This window comes from Urocitellus parryii, chromosome 8 (assembly GCF_045843805.1).
Source record: "Urocitellus parryii isolate mUroPar1 chromosome 8, mUroPar1.hap1, whole genome shotgun sequence".
NCBI classification, from domain to species: domain Eukaryota; kingdom Metazoa; phylum Chordata; class Mammalia; order Rodentia; family Sciuridae; genus Urocitellus; species Urocitellus parryii.
The window spans coordinates 99,627,276-99,649,143 of NC_135538.1; the positions used below are offsets into that span (position 1 = coordinate 99,627,276).

The window sequence follows — 21,868 nt, forward strand, 5'->3', positions numbered from 1 at the left end:
TGATAGACAGTGTCCCGGGCATATTTGGTGACTTGTTAAGAAGTATGCCTGATTTCCTTACTCAGGCTGCTAGCCCCTGTGGACAGGAGCCCTGTCTTCCCTATCTTGTGCTTTTCCCCTGGCTGGCACCAACTCCATGACTAAGGCCATGAAGAACTTTGTGTCAAGGGCACGTGAGTGGATCTGGCTGTGGATGCACAGGTATAGAGCTGTGTGTTGAGTATGAAACCTTTGCTCACATTTGATGCTAGGGATTCTCCTTTCTTCTTTCCGGGGGACATGGGCGTGTGATGACAAAGCCAGAGTCGATTTCACAAAGAAAGTTTTAGTAGGTAATTTCAGCCCCAGGTGACTCTCTTCTGTTTTTCCAGGGACCGACATTGCCAGCCCTGCTGTAGCTGGTTGAAGGGGACCAAACCTCTCAGGAAGACGGACTTGGTTCCGTTTGACCAGCCAGAGCAGGGGGCAGCTCCCTTGGGAGGTGACTGCAGCTTCTCATGTGCAGATAGCCTGGGGTGTTCAAGCCTCACTCGTCCATGCCTGGAACACAGAAAGAACCAGCATTAGGACGCATCTCACCCTGGGAGCCAGCGCCCAGAACATCCTCCCACATGATCGGCAGAAATCACACATAGATTATATTTTGCATTGTGTGACTTCAATTTATTTCCATTCTTTAATCTTTATTCTTTTTTTTTTCAAATAGAGACATTACAAACAGCAAAAACAATATAAAATTATGACAGTTTCCCATAATTCTTTCTCCTCTCCTCTTCCAAAATAAATTAACATTTCGGCTTATGTTCTTTAAATATCTCACATTTGAATAAAAATATAATCTAACTATGTCTAAAAGCTGTAATTATAAAACTAAAATCATAAAAGGATATGTGTGACACAAATGTAAGTAAGGACACATAGTGGTAAAAGCAATACTCAAGAACCTTTAAAAAAAGGAGCTTTATTTATTTATTTTTTTTACTCTTCTACACTGTTTAGACTTCCTGAATCCTTTTCTCAATTTATCTCTTTATGTTTCCCCTTGAGATAACAGTAACACGAAGTTTATTTTTTCTTATACTTTAAATGTTGTTCTTCATGGTTTTTACCATTTATGCACACGTTCCTAAAAAAAGGTTCATGAATATTCTAATATATAATGATATCCTAAGTGGCCTTGATATTTTTACTTAAAACATTTGTAAGATTCAGGCATATCAGTGTGTTAGCTGCAGTTACTAATTTTCATTGCCTTATGATTTTCTACTATCTGAACATAACTGCAATTGATTTCTTCATTCTTGCAGCCACAGACATTGAGATTTGGTTTGACAAATTGAATAAGCAGTTTTTCAAGGGAAGTGGGGAAATTTTTGATTCATGTAGATTTTAAAGATTCCTGGATCCCAGGATGTGAGAAGTTACAGGGCAACATTCACCGGCCCAAAACATGTGGGGACTGGGCTAGAAACAGGCCCTTCAGCAGATGGGCAGGAAGTTTGAGAACCACTGGCCGAGCCGGAGCAGCAGGAGTACCCACTGGCTTCTCCCTATTCCTAGGGCATGGAATTGATTAAGGAGACAGTCCCCCCAAAAGGCAGGCTGGCTGTCTCCATAAGGTATTGGAGAAGGTAGGGAAGAGGAGGGCAGAGAGGAGAGTTTGAATGAGTGTAGAAAGCTGTCCTCTCCCTGGGATCTAGGCATTCCCTGCCCTTTTACCTCCTCTTCCTGATAAGGAGAGGGGTCATCCAATAGAAAGTGCATGGCCGTGGAATCACATTTATCTGGTTCAAATCCCACTGATGCTTCCCTGTTTTTTTTTTTTCTTTTCCTTTTAGAAAGTTATATAGTGTCTTTAAGTCTGTTTCTTGTGTGCAAGTATGAGTTTGGTGTAATGAATCCCACTATTATGTAGCATTACAATGCACCAAAAATTCCATTTATGCCATGAGAGATCATGCCAAACTTGCCTGTGTGTCATGAGGTTTAACAAGGCAAAGGTGCATGGGGTCCCTGGTGGGCACGATAGAGACCAGCAGGATGGAGGGAAAATCCTGGAATCAAATCTAATTGCTTTTGAAGCCAAGAGTTCCACTTTCAACTCCTGGCTGCTCGGTGAGTGTTTCCTTTCCCTCAGCTGCAAGGATTTTTATTTATCCCCGACATTTTTAAAACCATAAATCAGGAAATCTAGAAGTGGTGTAACCAGCCAAGTGGACTCTGCCCGATGGACTCCAGTTTGGGAGCCCAGTCTGGAATGAAGAAGGTATCTCAGACATCATGGCTCTCAATAGGACTCTGAAGAAATGAGTATACGCACACTGTGAAGGCTGAAGATACAGCTCAGTGGAAGAGCACTTGTCCAGGCTGCAAGGGCTTGGGTTCAACCCCAGAACCACACACACACACACACACACACACACACACACACACAAAGGGAAATTAAAAAAAAAAGCACACCGTGATGATGGTGATAAGACAGTTGGGTACCACAGAATAAGGCATGATTCTAGAATGGTCTGTACAGGGTGATAATGATGCTTCTGTCTTCGACTGAGTTCCCTTCTCTTTTGCATGCATCCTCTTGACTCTGCAGTCAGCATCTTACCTTCTGTGTCCTCCTCCTCCCCATGACATAGGCTAACGGCCTGCTTGTCCTCTGGCCATCCTCCTCTTAGCAAGGGAGTGGCAACTGCAGGGCAGGGAGCAGCCAGGCAATCTGAAATCAGGACTGAGAAAGGCCAGATCCAGTGCAGGAGGACAAGCCTCTTTCAGGGCAACTTCTTCAGTTCCAGACACAGTTCCTCCACCATCTCTGGCCTCTTCTTCGCTCATGTTCTGCCCCTCCCCCTGCAACACACCCACCCATACAACTTGCCCCCTCCCCCCCCCCATTTCTGAGCAGATGACATGAGATCACCCTTCAGGGTAGAAAAGCAATGTGTAGTTCAGGCATGATTTAGAAAAGGGAAGGGTTTTCACTGGAGAGATGCACAACCTGAGGCTCCACTTTTATAAACATGAAGACCAAGATATAGAATAAAGAACAGCAGTTTCCTTTGGCAAATACAGAGTGCCGTAATATACCAGCGTCATACACCATATTTATTCAAAGCATCAGTGTCAAAAGCAGGCTTTCTTGACTTTAGCATACTGATATTTTGGGCTGGACAATTCTTAGCTGTGGGGGGCTGCTCTGGGACTTTTAGCAGCATTTCTAGTCTCCACACTCTGGATGCCTGGAACCCTGCAAGCGTGACAACCATAAAAATGCCAAAAGGCCCGAATCTATTGAGAGATCCCAGATCTAAAGCTTGTCCTGTGTTACTCAGTTCCACTTTACAAGTCCCTCCTGTGTGTCTCTGCGTGCAAATCCTGTGGTGTTTCCTTCTGTGGTTCTGTTTAGAAACTCATGTGGCCCCAACCTTTATGTCACACACGCTCAGACTGAAAACAAGGAGGGAGAGTCATGGGATGCACAAAGCCGGCCCAGAACTACAGCTCTAGTGTGTGTGTGGGTCCCTCCATCTTCAGTACCAGCTTCTGAAACTGCAGCGGCTAATGGTGTGAATCTCAGGTCCGGTGGTGTCTCCTGGCTCAGGGCTTTCCCCTACAAGCCCAAGTCTTTTTTGGTGTGGGCTCAGTCCCTGGAGAGTCAGAGCTGACAACACCGGGGTACAGGTTTAGAGGAGAAAGGAACTGGGCCATTGATTTTTTATTAATTTATTTGGCCACTATTTCAGCATCTAACCTTTTCCTCAAACAGCCTCTCCTAGAAGCAGCACTCTGTGCCAGGATTATGGAATGAAGTAGAAAGGACACCAGGGCAGGATCAGGAGACTTGGGAGGAGGGGGGCATCACTCACTGTGGCTGTGGTTTCCTGAGCCTCATGCCCTCTGTCTGTAACGAAAACCCTTAGAAATGGACGGACTGCCATAGACCTGTGATACAGATGGTGACTAAGGAAGCACGATTCGGTTTGGTTAGTAGAAACATTCCATTTCAGGGAGGAAGGAACTCAGGGGTGAGGGCAGATCTTGGGAGAAGTCTTTGGGGGATGTGGCCTCTCCTCACCAAGCAGACCAGAGGAGGGGTGGTGTGGAAAGCTGGTCACAGAGAGGCCTCAGGGGGCATCAGCCAGGGGCCTGAGACCTTGCACGGAGAGAGAAGTCTCAAGAGGAGACAGGGAGCCGTGGGGTGGGTCTTTGGTTGGAACTGCAGATAACCTCCTGGCACAAAACCTGGATGAGGAGCTGTCACCTGGCCTGTGCTGTGGGTGGGGCTGCCGGGCGAGCGAAGAGGCACTTGCCAAAACCACACACTTCCTTACATTCCATAGCAAAGTAATCCGTATGGGGATATAAAGAAGCATGTGGCCTCAGGAAGCAGTGTGGTCCAGAAGCCCTCCGCATCTCAGAAGTGGGCCACTCCCATCTTTCCTGGTGCCCAGGTGGGGAACGGTTAGAGAGAAGACCGCTGGGAACTAATCCATCCTAAATTCCCCCACACCATACTGGAATAAATCTGTGAGGAATAGCAGTGCTGGTGGGGACGGGATCTCTTCCCCTGCTCTTTGTTCAGAGATAAACTGCACCAAGTTTTACTGACTCATTTTGGCACAGTTACAGCGTAGCAAATTCTTTGTTTTTTGCTATTAACTAACTCAATGCTGTTGCATTGTACATTTTGATATGATTCTTTGTTAATGTTTGGAATCCAGGAAAGGGAAGATTAACAAAAAGAGTAACTCCAACCCAGACACATTCTGCTTGTGCTCAGCCAGCCACTTACACCCACACCCTACCCTACTGTACTTTCTACTGTATGCCTGCTTGGGAGCTCATTGAGGGCTGCAGCTGCTGGGGGCGGGCAGGCGCAGCAATCCAAGCACCATTGTTCACTGTGGAAGGATCTTTTGTTGGGCTCCTGCTCCCCCAGCCCATCACCTGCCCCACTGTCTGTGAGGCCTGAGCCTCGGGAGGGGTTGTGGGGACAGCTGTTGAGTCACACTGGGTCTGGACCTGCCACCCTCTTGGCTGAGGGAGAGATGGAATTTTTGAGCTTCATGGCATCTAATTCTCTGCCAGGAAACAAGGAGAAGTATGCTACGGGAAGAATTAGACCCCCAAGAAACATTAGCAATGTGGTTAATGGCATCTAATAACAGTAATAACTAACTCTTCTCAAGCATGTATTCTATGGCAGGATCATCTTCAGTGCTTGATTTAGGTGCCCTCCCTGAATGCTCATGGTTCTATGAAGTAGTAGCTGTTTTATCTGGTTTTACCAATGAGAAACATGAAGGTCATAGAAAAGAAATGATTTACAAATATGCAAAAGACAATTCCTTTAAAAAACTAATAAGATTGGAGGGCAGCGTTGGATCCACCCATGGAGAGAGGTATGGAAGGTAAGAGGTATTTAAAGAAAGCAAGGAAGGAGGGAAGGCGGGAAGGAAGGAGGGAGGGAAACTCTGTACATTCTGCAGCTTTGCTTTTGAGGTCTAATAGTGGTAACTTAGAAATCATATTTTGTTTTTTAGGAATATTGGAAAATATCCTTGGCATCCCACTTGAAATCTTTCTGGTTGACCTAGGGAATGATCAATATCTCATTTAATCAAATTCAGTGGTTATATCAGGTTTGGCTCTGAAAACAATTATCTCCCAGAATCAAGTACAAACTTCATAAAAGTGAGAATTTGGGGGCCGTGGTCAGGTATCAGCACACTTTCAGGGGCAGATGGGAGGGGAGGTCCTCAGGTCAAAGGAGAAGCTGTTTTGTGCCTTGGAGAAAATGTAAATGTCTCCTGTCTTTCAGAGAACCTAAGAGTAGAGTCGATGTTCATTTTAGCTAGATAGATTTGTCAGATCAAGATCCTCCAAAGCAAAGAAGTTTGTGACACACTTTTGTTATGTGTTATATCTTTAACAGTTATACCATATTTCTTTTCTATTTATTCTACTTTTGTCACTATTCAAAAGCTTTTGAAACAGGCCACGAAGCACTGCAGTGTATATGAGGTAAAATATTAATTATTATGTTGCATAATTTAACAAATTTCTTTGCCCCCTCACCAAAAAAAAAAAAATCCTCCAAAGGGATGACATGTGATAAGATAAGAGGGATAGATAAGAGGGACCCTTGAGTTTTATGGTCTAAAGAACTAGAAGAGCCAGCTTCAAGAAACAGCTATTTGGGGCTGGGGCTGTGGCTCAGTGGTGGAGCACATGCCCAGCACCACATAAAAATAAACAAAATAAAGGCATTTCTTTCCATCTACAACTACAAATAAATGAATGAATAAATAAAATAAATAAATAATAAAAAAAGAAACTTAGCTATTCATGACCCAGGCTGAATCCCAGGTGAGATGATGAACTCATGTTAAACACAAATGGAGAAGAGGTTCAGGGAAAATATTTGAAATAGCCAAGAGAGTGCTAATTGTCCTATGAGACTGTGTCCAACATTTGGATAAGAATTGCTTTGTTTTTGTTAAACCCAACCTCATGTGATCAAAAAGTTACTTAAAAGTTCATTTCAAAATCTGCAAGAAACAAAGTAAAATAAAATGTGGGTAACCAATTACATGACAGTTCAAGAGTCCTGTAAACGAAATTCTTATTCATATAGAATGTATAATGAATTCTGAAAGTCAAGAGAAAGTTTAAAGTGGGAATATTTATAGTGAAAGTCTTGTCTAAACCCTCCTTCTGCTTTCCCTGGGCATCTAACTTAAGATGCTAGGAAGAAGATTTATGGAACATATTTGAAAACAGAGTGGAAAGTAGACTGGAAACAATATAACACAAAACAAAACAAAAACCTACAATAAAATGAACACATTTCAGAAATGGCAAAAATGCGGGGGGGGGGAGAATATTCTAGAATAGGGAAGATGTTTCTCTGTTTTTGCATAGGGTGAAAGACATTGATACATAATTGGGTGTAGGTTTTTCCACACTGTTTAGTTTGCTGTCTGACTTTGGTAGGTGGCATTAATGGGGAGAATCATGAGATGTGACATGCCACCGGGCCACTGTGTGCAGTGTGATATTGGCAAAATGACCACCTTTCTTCTCATCTCTGTCCCAGATCCTAGGCCACTTATCTGAAAATAGCAGTGGTGTAACCCCATCTGCCCACCAAAGGGTAGCCTGAAGATTAATGAGATAACATATGTGAAGGTCTGCTGTCTCTTAAGAGAATAGGCCAATGGTGACATACAATGTCACTCAATATATTGTTGAAAACTAGATTTATTCCCCACCTCCCAGCCCTGCCTCGTCATAACTGGAAAATTGTTCAAAAGCCTTAAATGATAAAGCTATCTGTTTTCTTGTTCCTTGGTAGCAAGAACCATTTAAAACCATCAGAACTTAAGTGACAATAAAAATAGTATTAAAAGCATAAATGGCAGTCATGGCTTTTGTTCTTTTCTTTCTCTGAGCAGAACACTATGCATTTGAACACAAATGATCCAAACATGACATTACAGAGACAAGAGAATGGTGAATTCCCATTGATGGTCCTTACAGAGCCTCTTGGATTTGGGAAAAATCAAGGATGAGATAGGGAGAAGTTTGAATTAGAGACTAACATAATGTTGTGGTCAGGGTTTTTGGCTGCAGGGGGTGCAGGGAGGAAGAGCACAGCACAGGCATCTGTGACCCTGAGCAACGTGCTTAACATCTTTGAGCCTGAGTTGCCTCATATATAATGGAATAATGTAATAATGGTGTGTACTCAGCAGGACACGTCCATGAGATAGGCTTCTATAAAATGCCATGTATTAGAAATTTAATAAATGGTCTTCATTATTAATGCTACTTAATATATTAATTAATATCAACTCAGCAACACTTCCTGGAAATCTTTACAATTGATCTAATCTAACTTAAAAGCTTTCATTAAAATAACAATTGTTTCCCAGGCAAGGGGTGATTCAAAGATACTTGGGAAAGCTTAAATAATATCAAAAGATATTCCTTCCACAATTTTGGCTGCTTTAAAAAGAAAAGTTTAAGGATTTTCCTATGTTTGAAAATAATTCTTTAAGGAAGGTTATCCACCAGTATCATTTCTAACAAGAGTAATTATAGGAGCTGAATTTTCAGGACCTCAGTCTGGTTTTCAGGTACTTTAGAAAGAATACATATGGTGAGATGCTCGGTTGCCCCTTTTTGACTACAAGACATTTGCCCTCTGGCGAGAGATCTGACTTAACTCGTCAGTCTTTTTGCTGGATGAAGACAGGAAACCAGGACTATGTAGGACATCACCTGTAGCTCACTTTCTAATGTGGGCAGCTTAGCTTTCCCTGTTTCTTCTCTGAGTCCAAACTGCAAGCTTTGAACAGCTGAAAACAGTATGCTTTTATTAGGATCAGAACTCTGCTAGTGTCTGCAGGAGGAATAACCTCACAGATGTACCCACTCCAAAATCTAATGACTTGTGACCTTATGCTCTGATATCTACTCCTGGTGTTCTTGGTGGCTGTCCATGAAACAAGCTATTCTGGAGTTCAGCAAGTCAAAGCCAAATTGTTTGGGACTTACCATCATCTGGCTAAGGAGGTAGGACCTAGAGTAGAGCTGCCTCCTTTTAAGGCAAACATGAGGTAGTATATCAGGGTAGGACCTTCTTTTTCCTGGAGCTCAGCCAGAATGCCCTGCTATTTTTAGAGAACTGACCAGTTATGAATGTGGATTTGATCATGAGTCCTGTTTTAACTTCCCCGGGACAGCCAGGAGCAATGCCAGCTCTAAGAGCCCACCTTTGCTCCCTGCAGGCATTCTGCCACCTTTCTCAGGAGAGGCGAGTATGAGTATCGGTGACATTTCACTACCACTTTTGTCCTTGCCCTGCTACTCATCCAGGAGAACTGGAGCTGGAACTTCAGGGGAGGGTGGGCATGGGGAGGAGAGGGAGTCAGCATTACACTGAGCCATTTGCTTAGAGTATTATGCTTACAGCAACCCTCGAAGTACATTTTATTATGCATGACAAAACTGTTTCAAGCAGGTTAATTGATTTGGAGGCAGAGAGTGGTTATAAAACTTGACAAAATCACATAGCTAGTGAATGTCAGGCCTATGACTTGAGGTTTCTCTCTAATCCAAAATATGCATTCATTCTAATATGCAGTATTTCCCAACCTTGTCTGATTCTTAGGGCCACTGAGGCGCTTAGTAAGAATCCTGTTAAATATTATCAAAGATATATCTATGAATCATGTTCCCTAGACCCTAGAGCTATGGAAATAGAATCTCCACAGGAATGATTCACCTTGTTTATGGGAACTCCCAGATGAATTTTATGCTCAGCAAATTTGGGGAAGATCTGCCTTATGGAGTCACTTTCAGGCCTGAGTGAACATTGGAATCACAGGATTCTGTGCAGATTCTCTAACTTGGTCTCAAACTTGCCTTAATAAGTGACCTGGGAGAACCCAGGAATCGGCATGGGTGCAGCCACTGCCATATTATTATTCCATTTCAAGTGGCCAGAGGAGTTAAAAGGACTCTCTTCATAGAAGCATAAGGGAAATTATTAGTGTGGATTAAAGGAAGAATCTCTGCAAACATGGGAGTGAATGGTTAGACCCCAAACCAGGGAGGGTCCTCTTCATAAGGTGAATAGTTAACATATGTTAGCAGAGAGACCTCATCAATCACTAATATCCTATCTTCTCAATGTTCTTGATGCTCAATTTCTACCTGGGATGTTATTTTCCCTTTACCCATCCTCATAAATTTATTCTTCCTTTATATTTCAGGTCATAAAACATTTCCATCAGCAAGTTTTCTCTTCTTCATTCCTACTGTTTATAATTGGTCATACAATATGTCACTTCTTACCTTGCAGTCTAATTCTGTCTGTGCCTGAAATCTGTACATATCTAGTTCCCCTCTTAGAGGCACTGTTTTATTTTTGTTTCTCAACAACCTGGTGAAGGCCTTTTTCATAATAAGTGGAAAGCAGAAAAATCTTCACCACCCTTGTGGAGAACCTACTGTGCGGCAGATATTGATTTAAGCACATAACCAGTAACTTATTGTCCAAACATTCTTACTTTACAGATGAAAAAAATAATGAAGTGGAACCAAGGAATTACTACTTGTTGAAGGGTCTCCTTTAATTTATCCCTGTTGGCAATCATTATCATACCTGTGAGGAGACTGAACACTGTGGATTCAGGAAACAGCACTTTAAGAAAAAATCATAAATTCCTAATTTAGTGCACCAGAATCACCTAACAACTTGCTAAAACACAAACTTCTGAGTCCCCACCAGTCTCTGATTCCAGAAGCCTGGGGTAGGATCCAGGGTTTGCATTTCTATCAAGGTGCTGGCCAGGAATCACGTGGAGAATGAACACCCTAGGTCTATGGTCTATGTTTCTGATGCTGTGGAGGCCACAGGCAAGGAATTGGCCTTACATTCTGAGCCTCCTAAAAAGAGAAAGAAGAGGAAGAGAAGTGAAAGCCAATGGAAGCCAGGAAGGTGTGAGCCTTTTTGAAGAGTATTGTTGTGGGTGCTTTCACCATCTGTGGTACAGACACAGACAGACAGCTCTCCATAGACGGGGAAACGCTGTTTGGGAAGTTGCCAAGGATTTTGGCTTGAGCAGTCACGTGCTATTTGGAAAAAACTCTTTAAGTGCAATTTTTACCTATATATCTTTAGTGGTGTTTGCTATAGAAAAGGTACAACATGAAATGAATGGATTTCTTAAGAAGATAGCCCAGCAGAGGGCCACTGGCTCACATGACCTCATATAATGTTTGCAGAAGGATCATAATGGTGATATAACAACATAATCATACAGAATAACAATGAATCTCATTCTCTCCAAAATTTCTTTACTTTTAAAAAAGTGTATCTATTCAGCTGAATGAGGATTAGAAATTGATTAAAGTCAGGAAACAAATCAGGGGCACTGGATTCTTGTCCTAGTTTTTTTTTTTTTTTTTTAATACATGGCTCGTGGACTTTGTTTCTTAAATAAGCCGTAACAGTTCACAGTGACTTAGTAGGGAGGTCTGTAAAGTTACCTGAAACCCAGTCTCTTTCGACAATTGAATATTTGAGGTAAATGACATATGGAAAATAAATTCCTTTACATTGCTTTGAAAAAAATTAGCGTACATTTAAAATATTTTGCAAAAGCACATAAAAGGCAAGCTGCAAGTTGGATGTCGCATGCTGTCAATCTCTCATCACTCACTCCGGACACTGGTAGCCCTTCTTTAGGTTAACTGTCTTTCCCTAGGCTGCTTTTCATTGTCCCTGCATCTCTCAGGCCCACCCTGCTCCTCCTGAGCCTTTGCCTCTGGCCCCAGTGCACAGAAAGCACATCCCTCCTCAGCACTAGCTCAGAAGTCACTCTCATGCACGACACTGAGGTGGGGGCTGTTTTTCTCATTCATCTCTCTTTGCCTGCTCTGCCTGATGGACCTGGATTCTCGCTGTCCTCCCCTGCATTTGAGATGCAGGACTTGGAGTTTCACCTGTTCCTATAGACTCTGTTGTGCTGGCTTCAGATGACAGAAGCGGATCACCTGCAGGGCTTCCCAAAAAATTCACAAAGAAAGAAAGACAGATGGGCAAGACAGGAACGGCCAGGGGATGATTAGAGGAGAAAGCAGCATGCGGGATGGCTCAGTACCTACCTGGGGAAAAGTTGCACCGGGCGGGTCCCTCCTCCTCTGTGGGCTTCCTTCCCGGCAGGCTTCTGCCCCCATGGAGGTGTTTAGAACATGGATTGTTATTTATTTATTTCCAGAGCTGGCAGGGTTGGCTTGCATTTCTGTGCCTTCCTGTCAGAATCCTCTCAAGGAAACAGCAGCTGGTGAGCTCAGAAATGTCAGTCAGAATCTTGGCCTAGTTTGGGGCCTTGAAGATTCTTACAGAAAGTTAAAAAGGTTTCTGGGCCAGTGTCTCCTTTGGGTTTTCCCTCTCCTGCTTCTCACCTCTTCTATCTTCTATTTTTTTTTCTTTTCATTTTTTTTTTTTTTTTTTTTTTGCCCCAGTAGCTAGCTACTTAAATTGCCTGCTTCTATCTTTCTGATGGTCCCCTCTTGGGTATGGCTGTGGCTCTTCCGGCTCTCCTAACAGCCTGGTGACTTCCTAAGCATTTAGATCAGCACTTGAGCGCTTATTACTTATTTTGTCTCCTTACTTATTCCCTTTATGCCTTCCCTCCTTTCCTTTCACTCTTATCTCTTTAATCTCTCTTCTAATCACACCCAGAAACCATCTTCTTTTCTTTATTTGCATTCCCCTTCCTCACTGTATGGTCTGCTTTTCCCCACCTGTGCCCTCTCCACATCTCTCTCTCTCTCTCTCTCTCTTGCATTCTTTAATTCTATCATTTGTTCCAGCTTTACCTCTGACTTGTGTCCTGTCCAGATGGGACCTGGGTTTAGATCTCCTCCTCAGTCCCACTCCCTGCCTTCTCTTGTCTGCTCTCTGAGGGCGAGCCTCCTCCTTTATGTACTCTCCGGCCTCCTGCCCACCCCCAGCACACTCTCCCACCTGTTTGTGTCTTTTAAGGTCCTTGGTCATGTCCATGCCGTCTGTCCACCTCAATCACCGCGGTGACGGGCCTCTGAAAGTTGTTAAATTACACCTCTTCAGCTGTCCCATTGCAAAGAGAAATGTCCTTTCCTAAATCCTTTTTCAGATAGACAAATCCATATTAATGTTTCTATTTATGGAATATACTGACATGATGCATGAATTATTTTAAAGCGTAGGAATGCGTTTTTTTTTAAATGAATAAACCCCCATCTTTTAATACTTTTTTTTTTTTGGTTTTTTAGTTGTATCAATACATACCATTTAAGCAACAGTTTTTTGTTTTTGTTTTTAGCTTGCTTAGAACTGATTTTGGCCATTTTTTTTTTCAAATGGGAAGGTGGTTGTCATAGAGTTGGGAAACAAAGGTAGTTTGGGACTTGATGCTCAATAATATAATTAGTGAGTTCCTGCCAAATCTCAGTGCACCATATTAACACTAGAAATAGAAATAAGTGTCTATTATGTTCCTTGTCCTTGAGAGACTTACAAAATGATATGATAACTGTAAATTGATAGAACAGAAATTAAGGACTACTGATATTCAGAAGCAGACATGATAGGTAGTAGACCAGGTAGTAAAATTTTCATGAAGGAGGCTTGGTTTCAGCTGGGTTCTGAGGGTAGGGAGGACTTATATACAATAGGGAGGGGTGGGAAGAGTTCTCTCAGGTAGAGCAACACTTGGCAAAAGCATCGAGGCAGGAATGCACAGTGTCTGCTCAGGAAATACTGATCAGCTTGTGGCTAGACCCAGTGCTTGTTGAAGGGTTCAGTCTGGACAACAAAGTAGCCATTTTGTGAAAATATGCTTATGCTAGGAGATCTCAATTGTGAAAGAGTTCCTTGAGAGCACACAATCACTGGTAACTTCATTTAAAAAGTAATGCTCTAATGTTGATATAACTTCTACAACTTAAGTGAATAGGGATTTGGATTCCTTGATAATTATTATCTGGATAACCATAGCCTGATATTTGTTGCTATTGAATATTGGGAGAGAAATAGAGATTTTTCTCCAATCCCTAAAGTGTTAAAATAAATTTTTTCATCTTTTGTTCCTAGCATTTTTTATTGAAGACCTGCTGTTATGAATGGAGAAAATGGTTGGCCCCACCGATTCCTGATTGCCTTTGCAAAGCCTGGCCTAAGCTGGGGTCACCTCCACGTTTCCCCTGACAGTAGGCTTAGATCCCAATTTGGCTGGATGCATTTGCTATGGCTCCACATATACTTCACATGTTTTTACACTGGTCTTAAAATTTGTCTCAGAAGTTTTAAAATAAGTTCTAGAATTTATAACACTCTAAACTGCTGGAGGTCAAATTTTGACTTATTTTGATTTCTTTTCTCATTTCCAGTACAATGTAAGGGACACAGTGGGCTCCCAAAAAGAGCTTGTTAAGATCAAACTGGATCAAAGGGTTTGCTAAAATTCCTCAATATAGAAAGCCAGCATCCACCCTACTGGTAGGAGGATGGCATCTTTTAATTGTTGAGTCAATCTTTTAATTCTTCTGAGCTTTTCCTGGGTTCAAAAGAGGGAACTGATCTTAATTTAATGATTTATCTGTCTGTAGGATTGTACTTTACATTTTCAAGCTCAACATAAGCCTCCAGGACTATTCAGGGTGGGTAAGTCAGAGAGCTGTTGGTGTTCAGACTTGAAAGATGAGGAATTGGGTACCCAGCAGTGAGAGGACTTGCTGAGAACCTCATGGCGAGTTCCAGAAAGAGATGGGATCAAACCCACTCTTAGGACTCAGAATTAATTCTGTTTTGTGCCTCAGCATGTCTTGGGTCAGGAATCCCAACTTTCCTGATACAAACCACTTTTATTCTCCCTAAAGTCTTGTTGGTTTTTAATGACCCAAGTTGATAAGTGCAGTGGAAAAGGAAGGGAGAGTCTCTTCCTAAGATTTTCCTAAAAAGCACTTTTCTCTGTGGAAATCTCTAGAAGCCAGGAAAAGGGTAAAATTAAACCCAGTCTGAAAAAGACTGGCTTATTCTTCTTCAGGACCATCTCAGGGAGTTCCTTATTTGTATATGAGGAAACCAAAACCGAGGTTAGCAAGGAAACTCTCTCTTGGTCACAGAACTGGAGTCCCCTGACTCCTAGGTCAGTGCATTTCAATCCCATTACGATTGCCTCCTGTTCAGTAGAGAGACTTCAAAGAGCCTTCTCCTTCCCAAGGTCGGTGGGTAGTGTGAGGGACTACTTAGGGTGACTTATTCTCCTCATGGGGCCCTTCTACATTAAGTAGAAACTGGGTAGGGTTGTGTGTGTGTGCAGAAAATACACTGTTCCTTGTTAAAAATTGTTCAAATGCTTTATAGTGGGCTTGGGTACTGAATTTCATAAGGGAGATAATAATAATAATGAAATCATGGGATGATAATAATAAATCCTTTGAGATGCTGCCAGAACGACATATTGCAGGCATTAGACGCCAGTGGGCAGCTGCTTGGCTAAATGAGGTCCCCAGTTGTCAAGGAGAGACCCACCCTGGTATGGGAGAAACAAATCAACAAGGATGTGCAGGGCACACACAGGGTAGAGCCACTTGGAGGTGAAGGCTTGAAGTCAGACATCATCTCTGCCCTTAAGGAATTAGCAATTTGAAAATGTTCTTGAAATTTCAGATCTGACTAGAGGCAGGTGTGGCCGTATGGACTGGCTTGCTTAGATCAGAGATCAAATGAAGCATCATATGCCCTAGTTGATTATCCTCTTTCCAACCAACCAGTTGCCGATTGCCAGTTATTGTGGAGCTATACACCTATATAAAAAAAAATCAACTCCCCTAAGATGTTTTAGTTTTCTGAAACCTAGGTGGGAGTTGCTACTTACTGTATGATTGCCAGCAATTACTGATTCTCACCATAATGTCTTCTTGAAAATCCTAAGGTAATAATGAATGACCTTTTATATTAGGTTTCTTGGGAGAATTAAAGAAAGTAGCTTAGTTAGTTTGTGGTTTTTTTGTTTGTTTTAGTTATCTTTTTTACATGATAAGCAATACTTGGTGTGTTATAGGGAAGAGGCCCATTTGTGTTATAAAGGTAAATCCCATAGTAGGTAAAGTTGAACCTTGAGTTTTAGGCATTTGCCCATAACTGTAAATTTTAAAGGGGTGCGGGATCTAATTCAGGCTTCTCATTTTACAGTAAGGAAATGGGGTCTTGAGAGTTAAAGTATGCGTGTGTCTGTGTGTGTTCCAATGTCACCCTTGGAACAGGCATCAGAATTAGGGTCAGAACTCTGCAGATGTGATTCACAGGGTTACAGAGCCCACCAGATTTGTTCTCATGACCCAGGGAGAGCAAATGAGATGATTGTGAAAGTTACCTGTCAGTACTATAATCCAACACAAATATGAAGTGTATTTTATTAAACTGTGTCTCCAAAACCCCATTGTTGCAAAAAACCAATATTCACCCTGGATGATGGCCAAGTTGTGGGGCCTTAAACACCAGCTGTTCCCTGGGAGGTTTTCCCAGCTGCTTCTATGGCCAGCTCTGTGGTGGAAGAGTCCAAGAGCACAGATTCCACATAGGGCTGAATCAAAGTGGGTCAAAGGCAAAAGAGTTGAAGCTATTTCAGAAACAGGTGTAAATGATAGAAAAATTCAGTTGGTTAAATGTGTGCTTAAATCAGCACAAAAGTTAATCCAGTTGCTTGGTTTTGGAAGACAAAAACGTACCTTCTTTTTTTCTTTCCTCCCTCCCTTTCTCCTTTCCTTCTTCATTCTCCTCCCAACCTTCTTTTCTTCTTCATGTTTGAGGCTTGCTAGGAATTTTAAAGAAGCTAGAAAGGTGACTTAACTCTCTTTAGTCTATGAAGAGATAGTGAATGAAAATTGATTACCAGTATGTGATGTACTCCTAAATAACAAGAGGACATGTGATTTCAAATCAGAAAAAGGATTTATTTAAACGTAAGGGAAACTAAGTTCTGTTAGGTCCCTACTTGAGAAAACTCCACACTTTCACACATTTTTTTTCACTTAGTCCTCAGAACACTGTTGTATGCTCTTACAGGTGCTAACCTCCAGAACAGACCTTGCTTCCTTTGTCTTTCATGTTTTACTGCAGCTTTCTGCATTCAGATTATTATGTTTAAAAAACACAGCCTAGGTCTTATTTGCATACTGCTCAAATTAATTTTTAAAAATGACGTATCTCTTAACATATTTTAATTATGATTATTCAAAGGACTTACTTTCTGGTGTATTGTAAATAATGACATTTGTAGTTCAAACATTATATCATTTTCCAAAATCTATCTAATGAAATCCAATCGACAGCAATTTGACACCCACCCCTCTCATTAAAGAAAGACAAAAGCAACTCCTCTGAATGGTTGGAAATTTGCAATAGTCCTCTTTCTTCTGGAACCTGTGTTAATTTACCATTTTATTTCCCATAACAAAATTCACTCAATATTTTATTTACTACCCTATTAGAATTCTCCATGACCAATGTATATATAAATATTGAAATCAAACTTCAGAATAAGAATTTCTAGTTAAAGGCAATTTTTAAAAATTTCCTGTGATTCTAAAGCTAAGTATTAAAATTTTCCTTTTGCTTTGAATTATCATTATGATTATCACTAGGACATAATTACTCAAAATAGCAAATATGCATTGCTAGAAATAATTATTAAAGGTAAAAATTCACTTTTTGGAAATATATCTCTCATGAAATAGATATGGCTCTTATTTTTCCATGCATTCATACATGTAGAGATGGATATTACTAGTGTGTATCACCATTAGTTCAGCAACAACTCTATTCTTTTGTTCCATTTATGGATGTCATTACTGAGAGCACCTTTTCACATGGACAAGGAGGTGGGAATAGAGGGAATTTTTTTGTGATATTTTAACTTTGAAACACATCTGAGGTTTTTTTTTTTTTTTTTGGGTCAAAAATCATATAGTAGTCGGGTGTGGTGGCACTCGCCTGTAATCCCAGAGGCTCAGGAGGCTGTGCTAGGAGGATCACGAGTTCAAAGCCAGCCTCAACAAAACTGAGGCACTAAGCAACTAAGTGAGACCCTGCCTCTAAATAAAATACAAAATAGGGCTGGGGATGTGGCTTAGTGGCTGAGTGCTCCTGAATTCAATCCCCAGCACCAAAAAAAAAAAAAAAAAAAAAGAAAAGAAAAAGAAAAAAGAAAGAAAAAAAATCATATAGTATTCTATTATCAAAATTATTATTATTTATGATCCATCACTGATGACTTGATAGGGTTCTTCAATTTTGTTAACAGTTAAGAGAAGGAAATGGACAACTTGCAGATGAACTTGTTACCCAATTCTGAGAGTGTTTTGTTGGGAGACGTGATCCACTATGAGCCTGACTGTCCCTGCTCATCCTTGCTGAGCAGGCCAAGAATGGAAGGCTCTCTCCTTTTTTACCAGGACCATTTCTCTGAGCAACTTGAGATAAGGTGACATCTCTTTCTGATGAAGGACAGGAGACTAACTTTTGTTTGCTATAAAAGTGGAGAATTCCTCCAGTGCAGTGGGATACAAACCCACGGTGTGCATAGCATCCATTTAAGTCGACCTTGTTACCCTCTTGGGACACAGGGGACATGGGAAATGGATACAAACCAACATCCTGCTTGTGTGTCCTGCTGTGCTGACAAGAATAAAGGTTGTAATCTTGGACCCAGGAGTTTCACACCTTGTGCCAGCATTCATAAATCAGTTACAGGTTGGCTTATTTGCTGGTAAGTAAGGTAAATCTCAGATCCTTCGCAGATCTTGAGACATTCATATTTATAATTTCTTGGAATAATACCGAGAAGGCCTTACCAGGACTCATGAAGGTTAATGGTACCAGTTAGTCTCTCACATCCTGTTTACTATAATAAATTCAAAATTCTGGAAAAATCTAAATTTTGTTAGTATTAATGCATAATTTGCCTCTCTATTTTTGAAAACTACTTTAAAAATCTTATGTGCTTTAAATATATATGCACCCAAAACTTGGAAGCATAGATTCAGTTCATTCCATTTTGAGTAATGCCTGCCATCATAACCTGATTGGAAAGTCAGTCCTTAGTTGTCAAATTGATCAATCAAAATAAACTTACTCAATGTTGCTTATCTGTCTTTATTGTTTTCAATGCAAACATATGTGTTATTAATATATTACTACTTGCCTTTCCAGGATTCCCTTCTCAGTTTTAAATGCAAGAATAAATAGGTGTGAATTTCCTCAAAAACATGGAATTCAATCCCCCTCACTTTGTAACATATGCTATCTTGAAGGCAACAACCAATGTTCTATGCAAATGTACTCAATTTTTTTGCCAACTCAAGCTTGTTTATAAGTAAAATAAGGTTTCATTAAGATTTAAAGCAAGAATCTGAGAACTGAAGCCCCCAGGCTACCCCCTGGGCATTGAAACAGTCCCATAAATAGATGTTCTCATTCATTTTTTCCAAGAAAAATCAAATCAACACAAACAAAAGAGAAAGGTTGGAAAATCACTTCTCCAAAAATATACTGTAGTTTTCAACAGTTAATTCTATTTCCTTTGGTGTAACGGTGGGCATGGATTATTAATTGGGAGTCACTGAAAGTATCCCGGAATCCATTAATCTGAAAGGGAGATAGTCCTACTGCAATTTTTTTGCTACAATACAATTTTTTTTTTGCTCAGCAGAGTGATGTTTCAATGAAGCACCAGGGTGATGGAATACAGAGTCAGTTTAATTGCCAGAGCTCTGTTTTCTATATTTCTGAACCACACATTCGCCTGCCACAATCCCATTGGAAAACTCAAATTCATCATCTCTGGAATCTTCAATTCTAAAACCGATTCACAAAACTCAACTCAAAATAGATCAAGGATGTAAACATTAGACCAGAGACACTGCACCTACTAGAAGTAAATGTAGGCCCAGCTTTCCATCATGTCAGCTTAGGAACTGACTTTCTCAACCAGACTCGGAGAGCATAAGAAGTAAAATCAAGAATCAATAAATGGGATCTTATCAAACTAAAAAACTTCTTCACTGCAAAGGAAACAATGATGTGAATACAGAGGCTACAAAATCTCCAGAATATATAAAGAACTCAAATAACTTAACACCAAAAAAAAAAAAAAAAAACAAAACCAAATAACCCATCCAATAAATGGTTAAAGGAACTGAACAGACACTTCACAGAAGAAAAAAATATGAATGGTCAACAAATATATGAAAAAAATATTCGACATCACTAGCAATTAGAGAAATGCAAATTAAAACTACACTGAGATTTCATCTCACTTCAGTCAGAATGGCAGTTATCAAGAATATAAATAAAAAATGTTGGTGAGGATGTGGGGAAAAAGGTATATTCATACACTGCTGGTGGGACTGCAAATTGGTGCAACCATTCTAGAAATCAGTATAGAGATTCCTTAGAAAACTTGGAATGGAACCACCATTTAACCCAGTTATACCACTACTCAGTCTATACTCCAAAGTTTTAAAATCAGCATCTTACAGGGATGCAGCCACATCAATGTTTGTAGCAGCTGAATTCTATAGCTAAACTGTAGAACCAACCTAGGTGCCCTTCAACAGATGAATGGATAAAGAAAATGTGATATATATACACAATGGAATATTACTCAGCCATAAAGAAGAATAAAATTATGGCATTTGTTGGTAAATGGATGGAACTGGAGACTATCACGCTGAGTGAATGGCTTAAAAATAAGCCAGTCCCTCAAAACCAAAGGCTGAATGTTCCCTCTGATATGTGGATACTAATATGCAATAAGGAATGGAGGGGGCGGGGGGGGTTGAATAGGATTAGACAAAGGGGAATGAATGGAAGGGAGGAGGGATGGGAACAGGAAGGACAGTAGAGGAATTGAATATGACTTTCCTATGTTCATATATAAATACATGACTAGCAAAACTCCATAACATGTACAACCCCAAGATTGGGATCCTGATTAGAATAAGTTATACTCCATGTATGTATAATATGTCAAAAATACACTTTACTGTCATAAATATCTAAACAGAAAAAATACAAAGAAAAAAAATATAGCTTATTCATCTTAGCCTTCCCAATCTTTTTTGATGGTAACTTCATCCTTCAGTGGTTTTGACTATAACCATCCAATGCACCTGTTTTCATTTTTAATCCAAATCCAAGTCATCATGAAATCTTGCAGGCTTTCCTTTAAAATCTATCTAGAATCTTGTCATTTCTCACCTCTCCACCATACTTACCTTATTCTGAGACATTGCCTTCTTTTTCATACCGAGAAGGCAGAGTCTTGCTTCGGCCTGTGCCCTCTTATAGTTTGTTTTCAAGTGAGCAGCCCAAGTGATCATTTGAAGCAGATCAAATTATGTCCATCCTCTGCACAATACCTTGTAATGCGTCCCCATTTCTCACAGTAAAAAGCTATGTAGGCCCATAAGACCCTACATGAGCCCTTGTCCCCCCATTCCCTGACCTCCCACCTTCACCCCAGCTCCTTCGCTCTTTCTACTCCCGTCACCATGGTGACTGGCCTCCTTCTTGTTTCTTTGACATGACAAAGTTTCTTCCACTTGAGGGTTTTTCCTTCTCTCTGTTTCCTCTGCCTGAAACATTTTCCATAAATATTTACACGACTGATACCTCCATCAGGATTTTGTTCAATTGTCAGTTTAGTACAACTCACTCTGAATACCATTAAAAATCGCTGGCTTAGTGTTTCAACCCCTTTTACCCTTTCTGGTGGGCACCTTTAAGATGGCCCCTAGTGATCTTCACCTCCAAGTATTCGCAGCCTTGTGTAATCCTTTCCCTTTTATTAACTTGTTTCTAACTAATAGAATGTGACTTCTGTAATGAGGTTAGGTAAGATTTTGACTTTCATCTCGCCAGCAGATCTCTATATCGCCCTCTCAGCTTGCACACACTGACGGAGCAAGATTCCACGTGGGAGAAGTTCACGTGCAAAGGAACCGAGGGGCTCTGGCCAGCAGACTAATGGTAAACGAGGCTCTCAGTCAGACAACTTTCTAAGAACTGCCGGCTGCCTAAAGCTGCTGAATGAGCTTAGAGTGGACCCTTCCCCAGTGTAGCTTTCAGATGAGACCACAAACCCATGGATGCGGCTTGGATTGCAACCTAGTGAAAGAGTGTAAGGCAGGGCATTAAGTCATGCTTAGATTTCTGTCCCACAGAAACTAGGAGATAAATGAATATGTTCTTCTTCTTCTTCTTTTTTTCCTTGTACTGGGGATTGATCCTAGGGGTGCTCTACCA

General features: G+C 40.9%; 1 long non-coding RNA gene across 1 annotated transcript; it reads right to left on the reverse strand.

Moving 5' to 3' along the window:
• Positions 1–305: 305 nt before the first annotated feature.
• LOC113191211 (uncharacterized) lies at positions 306–12,467 on the reverse strand. Its single transcript, XR_003301869.2, has 2 exons — positions 11,680–12,467; positions 306–540 (listed from the first exon to the last, which is right to left on the reverse strand). It is a non-coding gene; the product is annotated as an uncharacterized LOC113191211 (long non-coding RNA).
• Between the last annotated feature and the right edge of the window lie 9,401 nt (positions 12,468–21,868).